Here is a 14,188-nt window from a genome sequence, read left to right as displayed (position 1 = left end):
GGCACTTATACGTGGCACTGATGACACGTGGCACTAATACGTGGCACTGAAGACACGTGGCACTAATACATGGCACTGATGACAGATGGCACTAATACGTGGCACTAATACGTGGCACTAATACGTGCCACCAATGACAGATGGCACTAATACATGGCACCGATGGCGCGTGACACTGATGACAGATGGCACTGATAAGTGGCATTGATGACACGTGACACTGACAACAGATGGCACATGACACTGACAGGTGGCACTGATGACAAATGGCACTGATACGTGGCACTGATGACAGATGGCACTAATACGTGGCACTGATGACAGATGGCACTATGTGGCACTGATGACACGTGTCACTGATGACAGATGGCACTTATACGTGGCACTGATGACAGATGGCACTGGTGACAAATGGCACTGATAACAGGTGGCACTGGGGGCAGGTAGCACTGGAGTGGATGGCACTGGGGGCAGGTAGCACTGGGGTGGATGGCACTGGGGCAGGATGGCACTGCTGGGGGAGGATGGATGGCACTGCTGGGGGAGGATGGCACTTTTTTTTTTTTTTTACAAAGCGAAGCAGAACGGCTGCCGCTGCAGCCATTCATCTCTCCCCTCTCACACTCTGTGTGAGGAGGGAGAGTAGCACTGAGAGATGATCTCATATGTTTACATATGAGATCATCTCCCATTGGACACGCCGATCACGCTGTAAACGGCCGCTGTGATTGGCCGTTTACAGCGATCTGTGTTTGCCTGTCCCCGGGGGACACGGCGAACACAGAACTTCCGCGATGCGCACCCGTGGCGGCGCGCATTGTGGAAGTTAACAATAGGACGTCCAGGGACGGCCACCCGGACGAACGCGCCTGCTCTACGGCCGTCATTCGGCTATAGGGCGGGCGCGAGGTGGTTAAAATGAGCAAGATAGTTAGCTATATAGGTGGATATAGCGGTGTATACTGCGTTCAGAGCACGCAGACAACAACCCCTACAGAAGAGCAAGAACGAAAAATCGGCCGATAACGATCGATGTATACTGTGTTGAAGGTACACAGAACACCCACTAACTGCTACAGTTGCCAACACACTACACAAGGCCGCCGCACTGGCGACCTTATATAGTGTGGGGCGTGTACTACACAGCCTGAGCTATGATTGGCCACAGGCATCCTGCCTGTGGCCAATCATGGCTCTCCTCGCTGCCGGCGCTGTGATTGGCCAAGCATGCGGGGTCACAGTGCATGCTTGGCCAATCATGAGCCAGCAATGCACTGCGTCCTCGCACTGCATTGTGGGCCGTGAGCGCCACACGAATTTGGCGCGAATGGCCCATAACGTTCGGAATTCGCCGAACGGGCGAACAGCCGATGTTCGAGTCGAGCGTATGTTCGACTCGAACACAAAGCTCATCCCTAATGATCATACATGGCATAGTTAAATGGCATTTGCGTGGGGTAAAGAAAGAGGGTTTTCAGAGGAAGAGAAGAAGAGCAGGAGGTCATGAGCATGTCCACACTGGATGCCCAAATTAGATTAAATTATTGTGTTTTTCCAGAGGAAAATCCCTTTAGGAAAGGAGCAAATGAGACTCATTGAGTCCAGGGAGGGAGGTGGCGTTTAATTTAAAGATCCACCTCTGCTCACGCTGGAGTAAAGTTTTGTTTCAGTCGCTGCCACGATCAAAGTCCAGAATACCGTTTAGTGTTCAGAAGAGAGCTGTTCACTGAAGGTGACATGGCATGGTCATGGTTCCCTTCTGGACAGGATGGGGAATTGAAGCAATGAAAAGAATAAATAATTACGCTAGAATTGTAGATGAGATTATTACTACCACTGATATAGGTTTATTAAGTGAAGAAATGGCTCAGGTTAAAAAGGTAGTATTAAAGCACAGATTAACGCCAAATTTTCTCACTGCAGCTCAAGGTGGGATGTGTAAGTTATTTTGCACTGACTGTTGTATGTACATTTCTGATCATGAGGACATTATTAAAGGGCATCTTGCTAAGATAACAACAGAATAAGGCCAGAGATAGTGCTAAAGATGGATGGAACCCCTTTAAGGGTTTAGGAGCTTTTGGTGACTTTTTATGTGGCATAGCAACATGGTTACAAAAACTAGGCGCTTACATTGTGATGCTCCTAATTCTCATATTTTTTATTTACTTCCTCGTCAGGCTATTCCTCTGTGTGACTACCGGCTGTACCAACAAATGGTCCACCAGCCCTGATGAATCCATTATTGTGAGAAAGTTAGGAGAGAGCTGAACAGGAGGCAGTCTCTCTGTGCCAATGTAACAGGAGTTACCAGCAATTGGCTGAATGTAACGCGGAGAAGAATGGTGTCAAATAAACAAAAGGAGGGAAATGTACTGTTCATGTAAGCACAAGAGACTCCATTTTGTCTTCACTGTTGAAATGTGTTCTGTAACTAAGGATGAGCCAAACACCCCCCCCCCCCCGGTTCGGTTTGCACCATAACTTTCAAACGGACCTAAAATTTGTGCGAACTTTAGAACCCCATTGAAGTCTATGGGACGCGAACCTTCAAAAAAGGGTTTGGGGACCTGGCTCCTGCCCCAGGGGACATGGGTCAATGCCTAAAATGTTTTTAAAAACATACGTTTTTTCGGGAGCACTGATTTTAATGACGATTAAAGTGAAAAAACGTGAAATATTCCTTTAAATATCGTGCCTGGGGAGGGGTGTCTATAGTATGCCTGTGAAGTGCCACATGTTTCCCATGTTTAGAACAGTCCCTGCACAAAATGATATTTAACGGAAAAAAGTCATTTAAAACTGCTTGGCGGTTTTAATGTAATATCTGGTTCCGGCAATATGGATGAAAATCATTGAGAAAAATGGCATAGGTAGCCCCCCCGCCCATTACCAGCCCCTTTGGGTCTTGTACGGATATTAAGGGGAACCCCATACCCATATTAAAAAAAGGAAAGGCGTGGGGCCCCCAGGCCCTATATACTCAGAACAGGAGTACAGGAGTATACAGGCGGTGCAAACAAGAACAACTCTATCTCTATCTCTCTATCTCTCTATCTCTCTAATCTCTATCTCTCTATCTCTCTATCTCTCTATCTCTCTAATCTCTATCTCTCTAATCTCTATCTCTAATCGCTATCTCTCTAAACTCTATCTCTCTAATCTCTATCTCTCTAATCTATATCTCTCTATCTCTATCTCTCTAATCTCTATCTCTCTATCTCTCTCATCTCTATCTCTCTATCTCTATCTCTCTAATCTCTATCTCTCTATCTCTATCTCTCTAATCTCTATCTCTCTAATCTCTATCTCTCTATCTCTATCTCTCTAATCTCTATCTCTCTATCTCTTTATCTCTAATCTCTATCTCTCTAATCTCTATCTCTCTAATCTCTATCTCTCTAATCTCTATCTCTCTATCTCTCTAATCTCTATCTCTAATCTCTATCTCTCTAATCTCTATCTCTCTAATCTCTATCTCTAATCTCTATCTCTCTAATCTCTATCTCTAATCTCTATCTCTCTAAACTCTATCTCTCTAAACTCTATCTCTCTAATCTCTATCTCTCTAATCTCTATCTCTCTAATCTCTATCTCTCTATCTCTATCTCTCTAATCTCTATCTCTCTAATCTCTATCTCTCTAATCTCTATCTCTCTATCTCTATCTCTATCTCTCTAATCTCTATCTCTCTATCTCTCTATCTCTCTATCCTCTATCTCTAATCTCTATCTCTCTAATCTCTATCTCTCGAATCTCTATCTCTCTAATCTCTATCTCTCTATCTCTCTATCTTTGTATCTCTATCTCTGTATCTCTATCTCTCTATCCTCTATCTCTAATCTCTATCTCTCTATCTCTCTATCTCTATCTCTCTATCTATATCTCTCTATCTCTATCTATCTATCTCTAATCTCTATCTCTAATCTCTATCTCTCTAATCTCTATCTCTCTAATCTCTATCTCTCTATCTCTATCTCTCTAATCTCTATCTCTCTAATCTCTATCTCTATATCTCTATCTCTCTAATCTCTATCTCTCTAATCTCTATCTCTCTAATCTCTATCTCTCTATCTCTCTAATCTCTAATCTCTATCTCTCTAATCTCTCTATCTCTCTAATCTCTATATCTCTCTATCTCTCTATCTCTCTAATCTCTATCTCTCTAATCTCTATCTCTCTAATTTCTATCTCTCTAATCTCTCTAATCTCTCTATCTCTCTATCTCTCTAATCTCTATCTCTCTCATCTCTATCTCTCTAATCTCTCTATCTCTCTAATCTCTATCTCTCTATCTCTCTAATCTCTATCTCTCTAATCTCTATCTCTCTATCTCTCTAATCTCTATCTCTCTATCTCTCTAATCTCTATCTCTCTAATCTCTATCTCTCTATCTCTATCTCTCTAATCTCTCTATCTCTCTATCTCTCTAATCTCTATCTCTCTATCTCTCTATCTCTATCTCTCTATCCTCTATCTCTAATCTCTATCTCTCTAATCTCTATCTCTCTAATCTCTATCTCTCTAATCTCTATCTCTCTATCTCTCTATCTCTCTATCTCTATCTCTCTATCTCTATATCTCTATCCTCTATCTCTAATCTCTATCTCTCTAATCTCTATCTCTCTAATCTCTATCTCTCTATCTCTCTATCTCTCTATCTCTATCTCTCTATCCTCTATCTCTAATCTCTATCTCTCTAATCTCTATCTCTCTAATCTCTATCTCTAATCTCTATCTCTCTAATCTCTATCTCTCTAATCTCTATCTCTCTAATCTCTATCTCTCTATCTCTCTATCTCTATCTCTCTATCTCTCTAATCTCTATCTCTCTAATCTCTATCTCTCTAATCTCTATCTCTCTATTTCTATCTCTCTATCTCTATCTCTCTATCTCTAATCTCTATCTCTAATCTCTATCTCTCTAATCTCTATCTCTCTAATCTCTATCTCTCTATCTCTATCTCTCTATCTCTCTAATCTCTATCTCTCTAATCTTTATCTCTATCTCTCTAATCTCTATCTTTCTAATCTCTATCTCTCTAATCTCTATCTCTCTAATCTCTATCTCTCTAATCTCTATCTCTCTATCTCTCTAATCTCTCTATCTCTCTATCTCTCTATCTCTCTAATCTCTATCTCTCTATCTCTCTATCTCTCTAATCTCTCTATCTCTCTATCTCTCTATCTCTCTATCTCTCTAATCTCTATCTCTCTAATCTCTATCTCTCTATCTCTCTAATCTCTCTATCTCTCTATCTCTCTATCTCTATCTCTCTAATCTCTATCTCTCTAATCTCTATCTCTCTAATCTCTATCTCTATCTCTCTAATCTCTATCTCTCTAATCTCTATCTCTCTAATCTCTATCTATATCTCTCTAATCTCTATCTCTCTAATCTCTATCTCTCTAATCTCTATCTCTCTATCTCTCTAATCTCTATATCTCTCTAATCTCTATATCTCTCTAATCTCTATATCTCTCTATCTCTATTTCTCTCTATTTCTCTCTATCTCTCTATTTCTCTACTTTGGTGTGAAAAAGTCTTTGCCCCCAAGCATGCGGGGTCACAGTGCATGCTTGGCCAATCATGAGCCAGCAATGCACTGCGTCATCGCACTGCATTGTGGGCCGTGAGCGCCACACGAATTTGGCGCGAATGGCCCATAACGTTCGGAATTCGCCGAACGGGCGAACAGCCGATGTTCGAGTCGAGCGTATGTTCGACTCGAACACGAAGCTCATCCCTAATGATCATACATGGCATAGTTAAATGGCATTTGCGTGGGGTAAAGAAAGAGGGTTTTCAGAGGAAGAGAAGAAGAGCAGGAGGTCATGAGCACGTCCACACTGGATGCCCAAATTAGATTAAATTATTGTGTTTTTCCAGAGGAAAATCCCTTTAGGAAAGGAGCAAATGAGACTCATTGAGTCCAGGGAGGGAGGTGGCGTTTAATTTAAAGATCCACCTCTGCTCACGCTGGAGTAAAGTTTTGTTTCAGTCGCTGCCACGATCAAAGTCCAGAATACCGTTTAGTGTTCAGAAGAGAGCTGTTCACTGAAGGTGACATGGCATGGTCATGGTTCCCTTCTGGACAGGATGGGGAATTGAAGCAATGAAAAGAATAAATAATTACGCTAGAATTGTAGATGAGATTATTACTACCACTGATATAGGTTTATTAAGTGAAGAAATGGCTCAGGTTAAAAAGGTAGTATTAAAGCACAGATTAACGCCAAATTTTCTCACTGCAGCTCAAGGTGGGATGTGTAAGTTATTTTGCACTGACTGTTGTATGTACATTTCTGATCATGAGGACATTATTAAAGGGCATCTTGCTAAGATAACTACAGAATAAGGCCAGAGATAGTGCTAAAGATGGATGGAACCCCTTTAAGGGTTTAGGAGCTTTTGGTGACTTTTTATGTGGCATAGCAACATGGTTACAAAAACTAGGCGCTTACATTGTGATGCTCCTAATTCTCATATTTTTTATTTACTTCCTCGTCAGGCTATTCCTCTGTGTGACTATCGGCTGTACCAACAAATGGTCCACCAGCCCTGATGAATCCATTATTGTGAGAAAGTTAGGAGAGAGCTGAACAGGAGGCAGTCTCTCTGTGCCAATGTAACAGGAGTTACCAGCAATTGGCTGAATGTAACGCGGAGAAGAATGGTGTCAAATAAACAAAAGGAGGGAAATGTACTGTTCATGTAAGCACAAGAGACTCCATTTTGTCTTCACTGTTGAAATGTGTTCTGTAACTAAGGATGAGCCAAACACACCCCCCCCCCCCCCCCCGGTTCGGTTTGCACCATAACTTTCAAACGGACCTAAAATTTGTGCGAACTTTAGAACCCCATTGAAGTCTATGGGACTCGAACGTTCAAAAAAGGGTTTGGGGACCTGGCTCCTGCCCCAGGGGACATGGGTCAATGCCTAAAATGTTTTTAAAAACATACGTTTTTTCGGGAGCACTGATTTTAATGACGATTAAAGTGAAAAAACGTGAAATATTCCTTTAAATATCGTGCCTGGGGAGGGGTGTCTATAGTATGCCTGTGAAGTGCCACATGTTTCCCATGTTTAGAACAGTCCCTGCACAAAATGATATTTAACGGAAAAAAGTCATTTAAAACTGCTTGGCGGTTTTAATGTAATATCTGGTTCCGGCAATATGGATGAAAATCATTGAGAAAAATGGCATAGGTAGCCCCCCCGCCCATTACCAGCCCCTTTGGGTCTTGTACGGATATTAAGGGGAACCCCATACCCATATTAAAAAAAGGAAAGGCGTGGGGCCCCCAGGCCCTATATACTCAGAACAGGAGTACAGGAGTATACAGGCGGTGCAAACAAGAACAACTCTATCTCTATCTCTCTATCTCTCTATCTCTCTAATCTCTATCTCTCTATCTCTCTATCTCTCTATCTCTCTAATCTCTATCTCTCTAATCTCTATCTCTAATCGCTATCTCTCTAAACTCTATCTCTCTAATCTCTATCTCTCTAATCTATATCTCTCTATCTCTATCTCTCTAATCTCTATCTCTCTATCTCTCTCATCTCTATCTCTCTATCTCTATCTCTCTAATCTCTATCTCTCTATCTCTATCTCTCTAATCTCTATCTCTCTAATCTCTATCTCTCTATCTCTATCTCTCTAATCTCTATCTCTCTATCTCTTTATCTCTAATCTCTATCTCTCTAATCTCTATCTCTCTAATCTCTATCTCTCTAATCTCTATCTCTCTATCTCTCTAATCTCTATCTCTAATCTCTATCTCTCTAATCTCTATCTCTCTAATCTCTATCTCTAATCTCTATCTCTCTAATCTCTATCTCTAATCTCTATCTCTCTAAACTCTATCTCTCTAAACTCTATCTCTCTAATCTCTATCTCTCTAATCTCTATCTCTCTAATCTCTATCTCTCTATCTCTATCTCTCTAATCTCTATCTCTCTAATCTCTATCTCTCTAATCTCTATCTCTCTATCTCTATCTCTATCTCTCTAATCTCTATCTCTCTATCTCTCTATCTCTCTATCCTCTATCTCTAATCTCTATCTCTCTAATCTCTATCTCTCGAATCTCTATCTCTCTAATCTCTATCTCTCTATCTCTCTATCTCTGTATCTCTATCTCTGTATCTCTATCTCTCTATCCTCTATCTCTAATCTCTATCTCTCTATCTCTCTATCTCTATCTCTCTATCTATATCTCTCTATCTCTATCTATCTATCTCTAATCTCTATCTCTAATCTCTATCTCTCTAATCTCTATCTCTCTAATCTCTATCTCTCTATCTCTATCTCTCTAATCTCTATCTCTCTAATCTCTATCTCTATATCTCTATCTCTCTAATCTCTATCTCTCTAATCTCTATCTCTCTAATCTCTATCTCTCTATCTCTCTAATCTCTAATCTCTATCTCTCTAATCTCTCTATCTCTCTAATCTCTATATCTCTCTATCTCTCTATCTCTCTAATCTCTATCTCTCTAATCTCTATCTCTCTAATTTCTATCTCTCTAATCTCTCTAATCTCTCTATCTCTCTATCTCTCTAATCTCTATCTCTCTCATCTCTATCTCTCTAATCTCTCTATCTCTCTAATCTCTATCTCTCTATCTCTCTAATCTCTATCTCTCTAATCTCTATCTCTCTATCTCTCTAATCTCTATCTCTCTATCTCTCTAATCTCTATCTCTCTAATCTCTATCTCTCTATCTCTATCTCTCTAATCTCTCTATCTCTCTATCTCTCTAATCTCTATCTCTCTATCTCTCTATCTCTATCTCTCTATCCTCTATCTCTAATCTCTATCTCTCTAATCTCTATCTCTCTAATCTCTATCTCTCTAATCTCTATCTCTCTATCTCTCTATCTCTCTATCTCTATCTCTCTATCTCTATATCTCTATCCTCTATCTCTAATCTCTATCTCTCTAATCTCTATCTCTCTAATCTCTATCTCTCTATCTCTCTATCTCTCTATCTCTATCTCTCTATCCTCTATCTCTAATCTCTATCTCTCTAATCTCTATCTCTCTAATCTCTATCTCTAATCTCTATCTCTCTAATCTCTATCTCTCTAATCTCTATCTCTCTAATCTCTATCTCTCTATCTCTCTATCTCTATCTCTCTATCTCTCTAATCTCTATCTCTCTAATCTCTATCTCTCTAATCTCTATCTCTCTATTTCTATCTCTCTATCTCTATCTCTCTATCTCTAATCTCTATCTCTAATCTCTATCTCTCTAATCTCTATCTCTCTAATCTCTATCTCTCTATCTCTATCTCTCTATCTCTCTAATCTCTATCTCTCTAATCTTTATCTCTATCTCTCTAATCTCTATCTTTCTAATCTCTATCTCTCTAATCTCTATCTCTCTAATCTCTATCTCTCTAATCTCTATCTCTCTATCTCTCTAATCTCTCTATCTCTCTATCTCTCTATCTCTCTAATCTCTATCTCTCTATCTCTCTATCTCTCTAATCTCTCTATCTCTCTATCTCTCTATCTCTCTATCTCTCTAATCTCTATCTCTCTAATCTCTATCTCTCTATCTCTCTAATCTCTCTATCTCTCTATCTCTCTATCTCTATCTCTCTAATCTCTATCTCTCTAATCTCTATCTCTCTAATCTCTATCTCTATCTCTCTAATCTCTATCTCTCTAATCTCTATCTCTCTAATCTCTATCTATATCTCTCTAATCTCTATCTCTCTAATCTCTATCTCTCTAATCTCTATCTCTCTATCTCTCTAATCTCTATATCTCTCTAATCTCTATATCTCTCTAATCTCTATATCTCTCTATCTCTATTTCTCTCTATTTCTCTCTATCTCTCTATTTCTCTACTTTGGTGTGAAAAAGTCTTTGCCCCCAAGCATGCGGGGTCACAGTGCATGCTTGGCCAATCATGAGCCAGCAATGCACTGCGTCATCGCACTGCATTGTGGGCCGTGAGCGCCACACGAATTTGGCGCGAATGGCCCATAACGTTCGGAATTCGCCGAACGGGCGAACAGCCGATGTTCGAGTCGAGCGTATGTTCGACTCGAACACGAAGCTCATCCCTAATGATCATACATGGCATAGTTAAATGGCATTTGCGTGGGGTAAAGAAAGAGGGTTTTCAGAGGAAGAGAAGAAGAGCAGGAGGTCATGAGCACGTCCACACTGGATGCCCAAATTAGATTAAATTATTGTGTTTTTCCAGAGGAAAATCCCTTTAGGAAAGGAGCAAATGAGACTCATTGAGTCCAGGGAGGGAGGTGGCGTTTAATTTAAAGATCCACCTCTGCTCACGCTGGAGTAAAGTTTTGTTTCAGTCGCTGCCACGATCAAAGTCCAGAATACCGTTTAGTGTTCAGAAGAGAGCTGTTCACTGAAGGTGACATGGCATGGTCATGGTTCCCTTCTGGACAGGATGGGGAATTGAAGCAATGAAAAGAATAAATAATTACGCTAGAATTGTAGATGAGATTATTACTACCACTGATATAGGTTTATTAAGTGAAGAAATGGCTCAGGTTAAAAAGGTAGTATTAAAGCACAGATTAACGCCAAATTTTCTCACTGCAGCTCAAGGTGGGATGTGTAAGTTATTTTGCACTGACTGTTGTATGTACATTTCTGATCATGAGGACATTATTAAAGGGCATCTTGCTAAGATAACTACAGAATAAGGCCAGAGATAGTGCTAAAGATGGATGGAACCCCTTTAAGGGTTTAGGAGCTTTTGGTGACTTTTTATGTGGCATAGCAACATGGTTACAAAAACTAGGCGCTTACATTGTGATGCTCCTAATTCTCATATTTTTTATTTACTTCCTCGTCAGGCTATTCCTCTGTGTGACTATCGGCTGTACCAACAAATGGTCCACCAGCCCTGATGAATCCATTATTGTGAGAAAGTTAGGAGAGAGCTGAACAGGAGGCAGTCTCTCTGTGCCAATGTAACAGGAGTTACCAGCAATTGGCTGAATGTAACGCGGAGAAGAATGGTGTCAAATAAACAAAAGGAGGGAAATGTACTGTTCATGTAAGCACAAGAGACTCCATTTTGTCTTCACTGTTGAAATGTGTTCTGTAACTAAGGATGAGCCAAACACACCCCCCCCCCCCCCCCGGTTCGGTTTGCACCATAACTTTCAAACGGACCTAAAATTTGTGCGAACTTTAGAACCCCATTGAAGTCTATGGGACTCGAACGTTCAAAAAAGGGTTTGGGGACCTGGCTCCTGCCCCAGGGGACATGGGTCAATGCCTAAAATGTTTTTAAAAACATACGTTTTTTCGGGAGCACTGATTTTAATGACGATTAAAGTGAAAAAACGTGAAATATTCCTTTAAATATCGTGCCTGGGGAGGGGTGTCTATAGTATGCCTGTGAAGTGCCACATGTTTCCCATGTTTAGAACAGTCCCTGCACAAAATGATATTTAACGGAAAAAAGTCATTTAAAACTGCTTGGCGGTTTTAATGTAATATCTGGTTCCGGCAATATGGATGAAAATCATTGAGAAAAATGGCATAGGTAGCCCCCCCGCCCATTACCAGCCCCTTTGGGTCTTGTACGGATATTAAGGGGAACCCCATACCCATATTAAAAAAAGGAAAGGCGTGGGGCCCCCAGGCCCTATATACTCAGAACAGGAGTACAGGAGTATACAGGCGGTGCAAACAAGAACAACTCTATCTCTATCTCTCTATCTCTCTATCTCTCTAATCTCTATCTCTCTATCTCTCTATCTCTCTATCTCTCTAATCTCTATCTCTCTAATCTCTATCTCTAATCGCTATCTCTCTAAACTCTATCTCTCTAATCTCTATCTCTCTAATCTATATCTCTCTATCTCTATCTCTCTAATCTCTATCTCTCTATCTCTCTAATCTCTATCTCTCTATCTCTATCTCTCTAATCTATATCTCTCTATCTCTATCTCTCTAATCTCTATCTCTCTATCTCTCTAATCTCTATCTCTCTATCTCTATCTCTCTAATCTCTATCTCTCTATCTCTCTATCTCTAATCTCTATCTCTCTAATCTCTATCTCTCTAATCTCTATCTCTCTATCTCTATCTCTCTAATCTCTATCTCTCTAATCTCTATCTCTCTATCTCTTTATCTCTAATCTCTATCTCTCTAATCTCTATCTCTCTAATCTCTATCTCTCTAATCTCTATCTCTCTATCTCTCTATTAAAAAAAGGAAAGGCGTGGGGCCCCCAGGCCCTATATACTCAGAACAGGAGTACAGGAGTATACAGGCGGTGCAAACAAGAACAACTCTATCTCTATCTCTCTATCTCTCTATCTCTATCGCTCTATCTCTCTAATCTCTATCTCTCTATCTCTCTAATCTCTATCTCTCTATCTCTCTATCTTTCTATCTCTATCTCTAATCTCTATCTCTCTAATCTCTATCTCTCTAATCTCTATCTCTCTAAACTCTATCTCTCTAATCTCTATCTCTCTAATCTCTATCTCTCTAATCTCTATCTCTCTATCTCTCTAATCTCTATCTCTCTATCTCTCTAATCTCTATCTCTCTATCTCTATCTCTCTAATCTCTATCTCTCTATCTCTCTATCTCTAATCTCTATCTCTCTAATCTCTATCTCTCTAATCTCTATCTCTCTAATCTCTCTAATCTCTATCTCTCTATCTCTCTAATCTCTATCTCTCTAATCTCTATCTCTAATCTCTATCTCTCTAAACTCTATCTCTCTAATCTCTATCTCTCTAATCTCTATCTCTCTATCTCTATCTCTCTAATCTCTATCTCTCTATCTCTATCTCTCTAATCTCTATCTCTATCTCTCTAATCTCTATCTCTCTATCTCTCTAATCTCTATCTCTCTAATCTCTATCTCTAATCTCTATCTCTCTAATCTCTATCTCTCTAATCTCTATCTCTCTAATCTCTATCTCTAATCTCTATCTCTCTAATCTCTATCTCTAATCTCTATCTCTCTAAACTCTATCTCTCTAATCTCTATCTATCTAATCTCTATCTCTATCTCTCTAATCTCTATCTCTCTAATCTCTATCTCTCTATCTCTATCTCTATCTCTCTAATCTCTATCTCTCTATCTCTCTATCCTCTATCTCTAATCTCTATCTCTCTAATCTCTATCTCTCTATCTCTGTATCTCTATCTCTCTATCTATATCTCTCTATCTCTATCTCTCTATCTCTATCTCTAATCTCTATCTCTCTATCTCTATCTCTCTAATCTCTATCTCTCTAATCTCTATCTCTATCTCTCTAATCTATATCTCTCTAATCTCTATCTCTCTAATCTCTATCTCTCTATCTCTCTAATCTCTATATCTCTCTATCTCTCTATCTCTCTAATCTCTATCTCTCTAATCTCTATCTCTCTAATCTCTCTAATCTCTCTATCTCTCTATCTCTCTAATCTCTATCTCTCTAATATCTATCTCTCTAATCTCTATCTCTCTAATCTCTCTATCTCTCTATCTCTCTAATCTCTATCTCTCTATCTCTCTATCTCTCTAATCTCTATCTCTCTAATCTCTATCTCTCTATCTCTCTATCTCTCTAATCTCTATCTCTCTAATCTCTATCTCTCTATCTCTATCTCTCTAATCTCTCTATCTCTCTATCTCTATCTCTCTAATCTCTATCTCTCTATCTCTCTATCTCTCTATCTCTATCTCTCTATCCTCTATCTCTATCTCTCTAATCTCTATCTCTCTAATCTCTATCTCTCTATCTCTCTATCTCTCTATCTCTCTATCTCTATCTCTCTATCTCTATCTCTCTATCCTCTATCTCTAATCTCTAATCTCTATCTCTCTAATCTCTATCTCTCTAATCTCTATCTCTCTATCTCTCTATCTCTATCTCTCTATCTCTAATCTCTATCTCTCTAATCTCTATCTCTCTATCTCTATCTCTCTATCTCTCTATCTCTATCTCTCTATCTCTCTAATCTCTATCTCTCTAATCTATATCTCTCTATCTCTATCTCTCTAATCTCTATCTTTCTAATCTCTATCTCTCTAATCTCTATCTCTCTAATCTCTATCTCTCTAATCTCTATCTCTCTACCTCTCTAATCTCTATCTCTCTAATCTCTATCTCTCTATCTCTCTATCTCTCTATCTCTCTAATCTCTCTATCTCTCTATCTCTCTATCTCTCTATCT

General features: G+C 39.6%; 1 long non-coding RNA gene across 1 annotated transcript; it reads left to right on the top strand.

The window, feature by feature from the left end:
- The first annotated feature begins 1,571 nt into the window (after positions 1-1,571).
- LOC143996721 (uncharacterized) lies at positions 1,572-11,093 on the top strand. Its single transcript, XR_013277586.1, has 3 exons — positions 1,572-2,383; positions 6,513-6,715; positions 10,851-11,093. It is a non-coding gene; the product is annotated as an uncharacterized LOC143996721 (long non-coding RNA).
- The last annotated feature ends 3,095 nt before the right edge of the window (positions 11,094-14,188 follow it).

Source organism: Lithobates pipiens, unplaced genomic scaffold, assembly GCF_037356315.1.
Source record: "Lithobates pipiens isolate NorthernLeopardFrog02 unplaced genomic scaffold, aLitPip1_a1.2 Scaffold_19, whole genome shotgun sequence".
Taxonomy (NCBI): Eukaryota; Metazoa; Chordata; class Amphibia; order Anura; family Ranidae; genus Lithobates; species Lithobates pipiens.
Note: the sequence above shows the minus strand (reverse complement) of the source record. Positions and strands in the feature narration are given on the sequence as shown.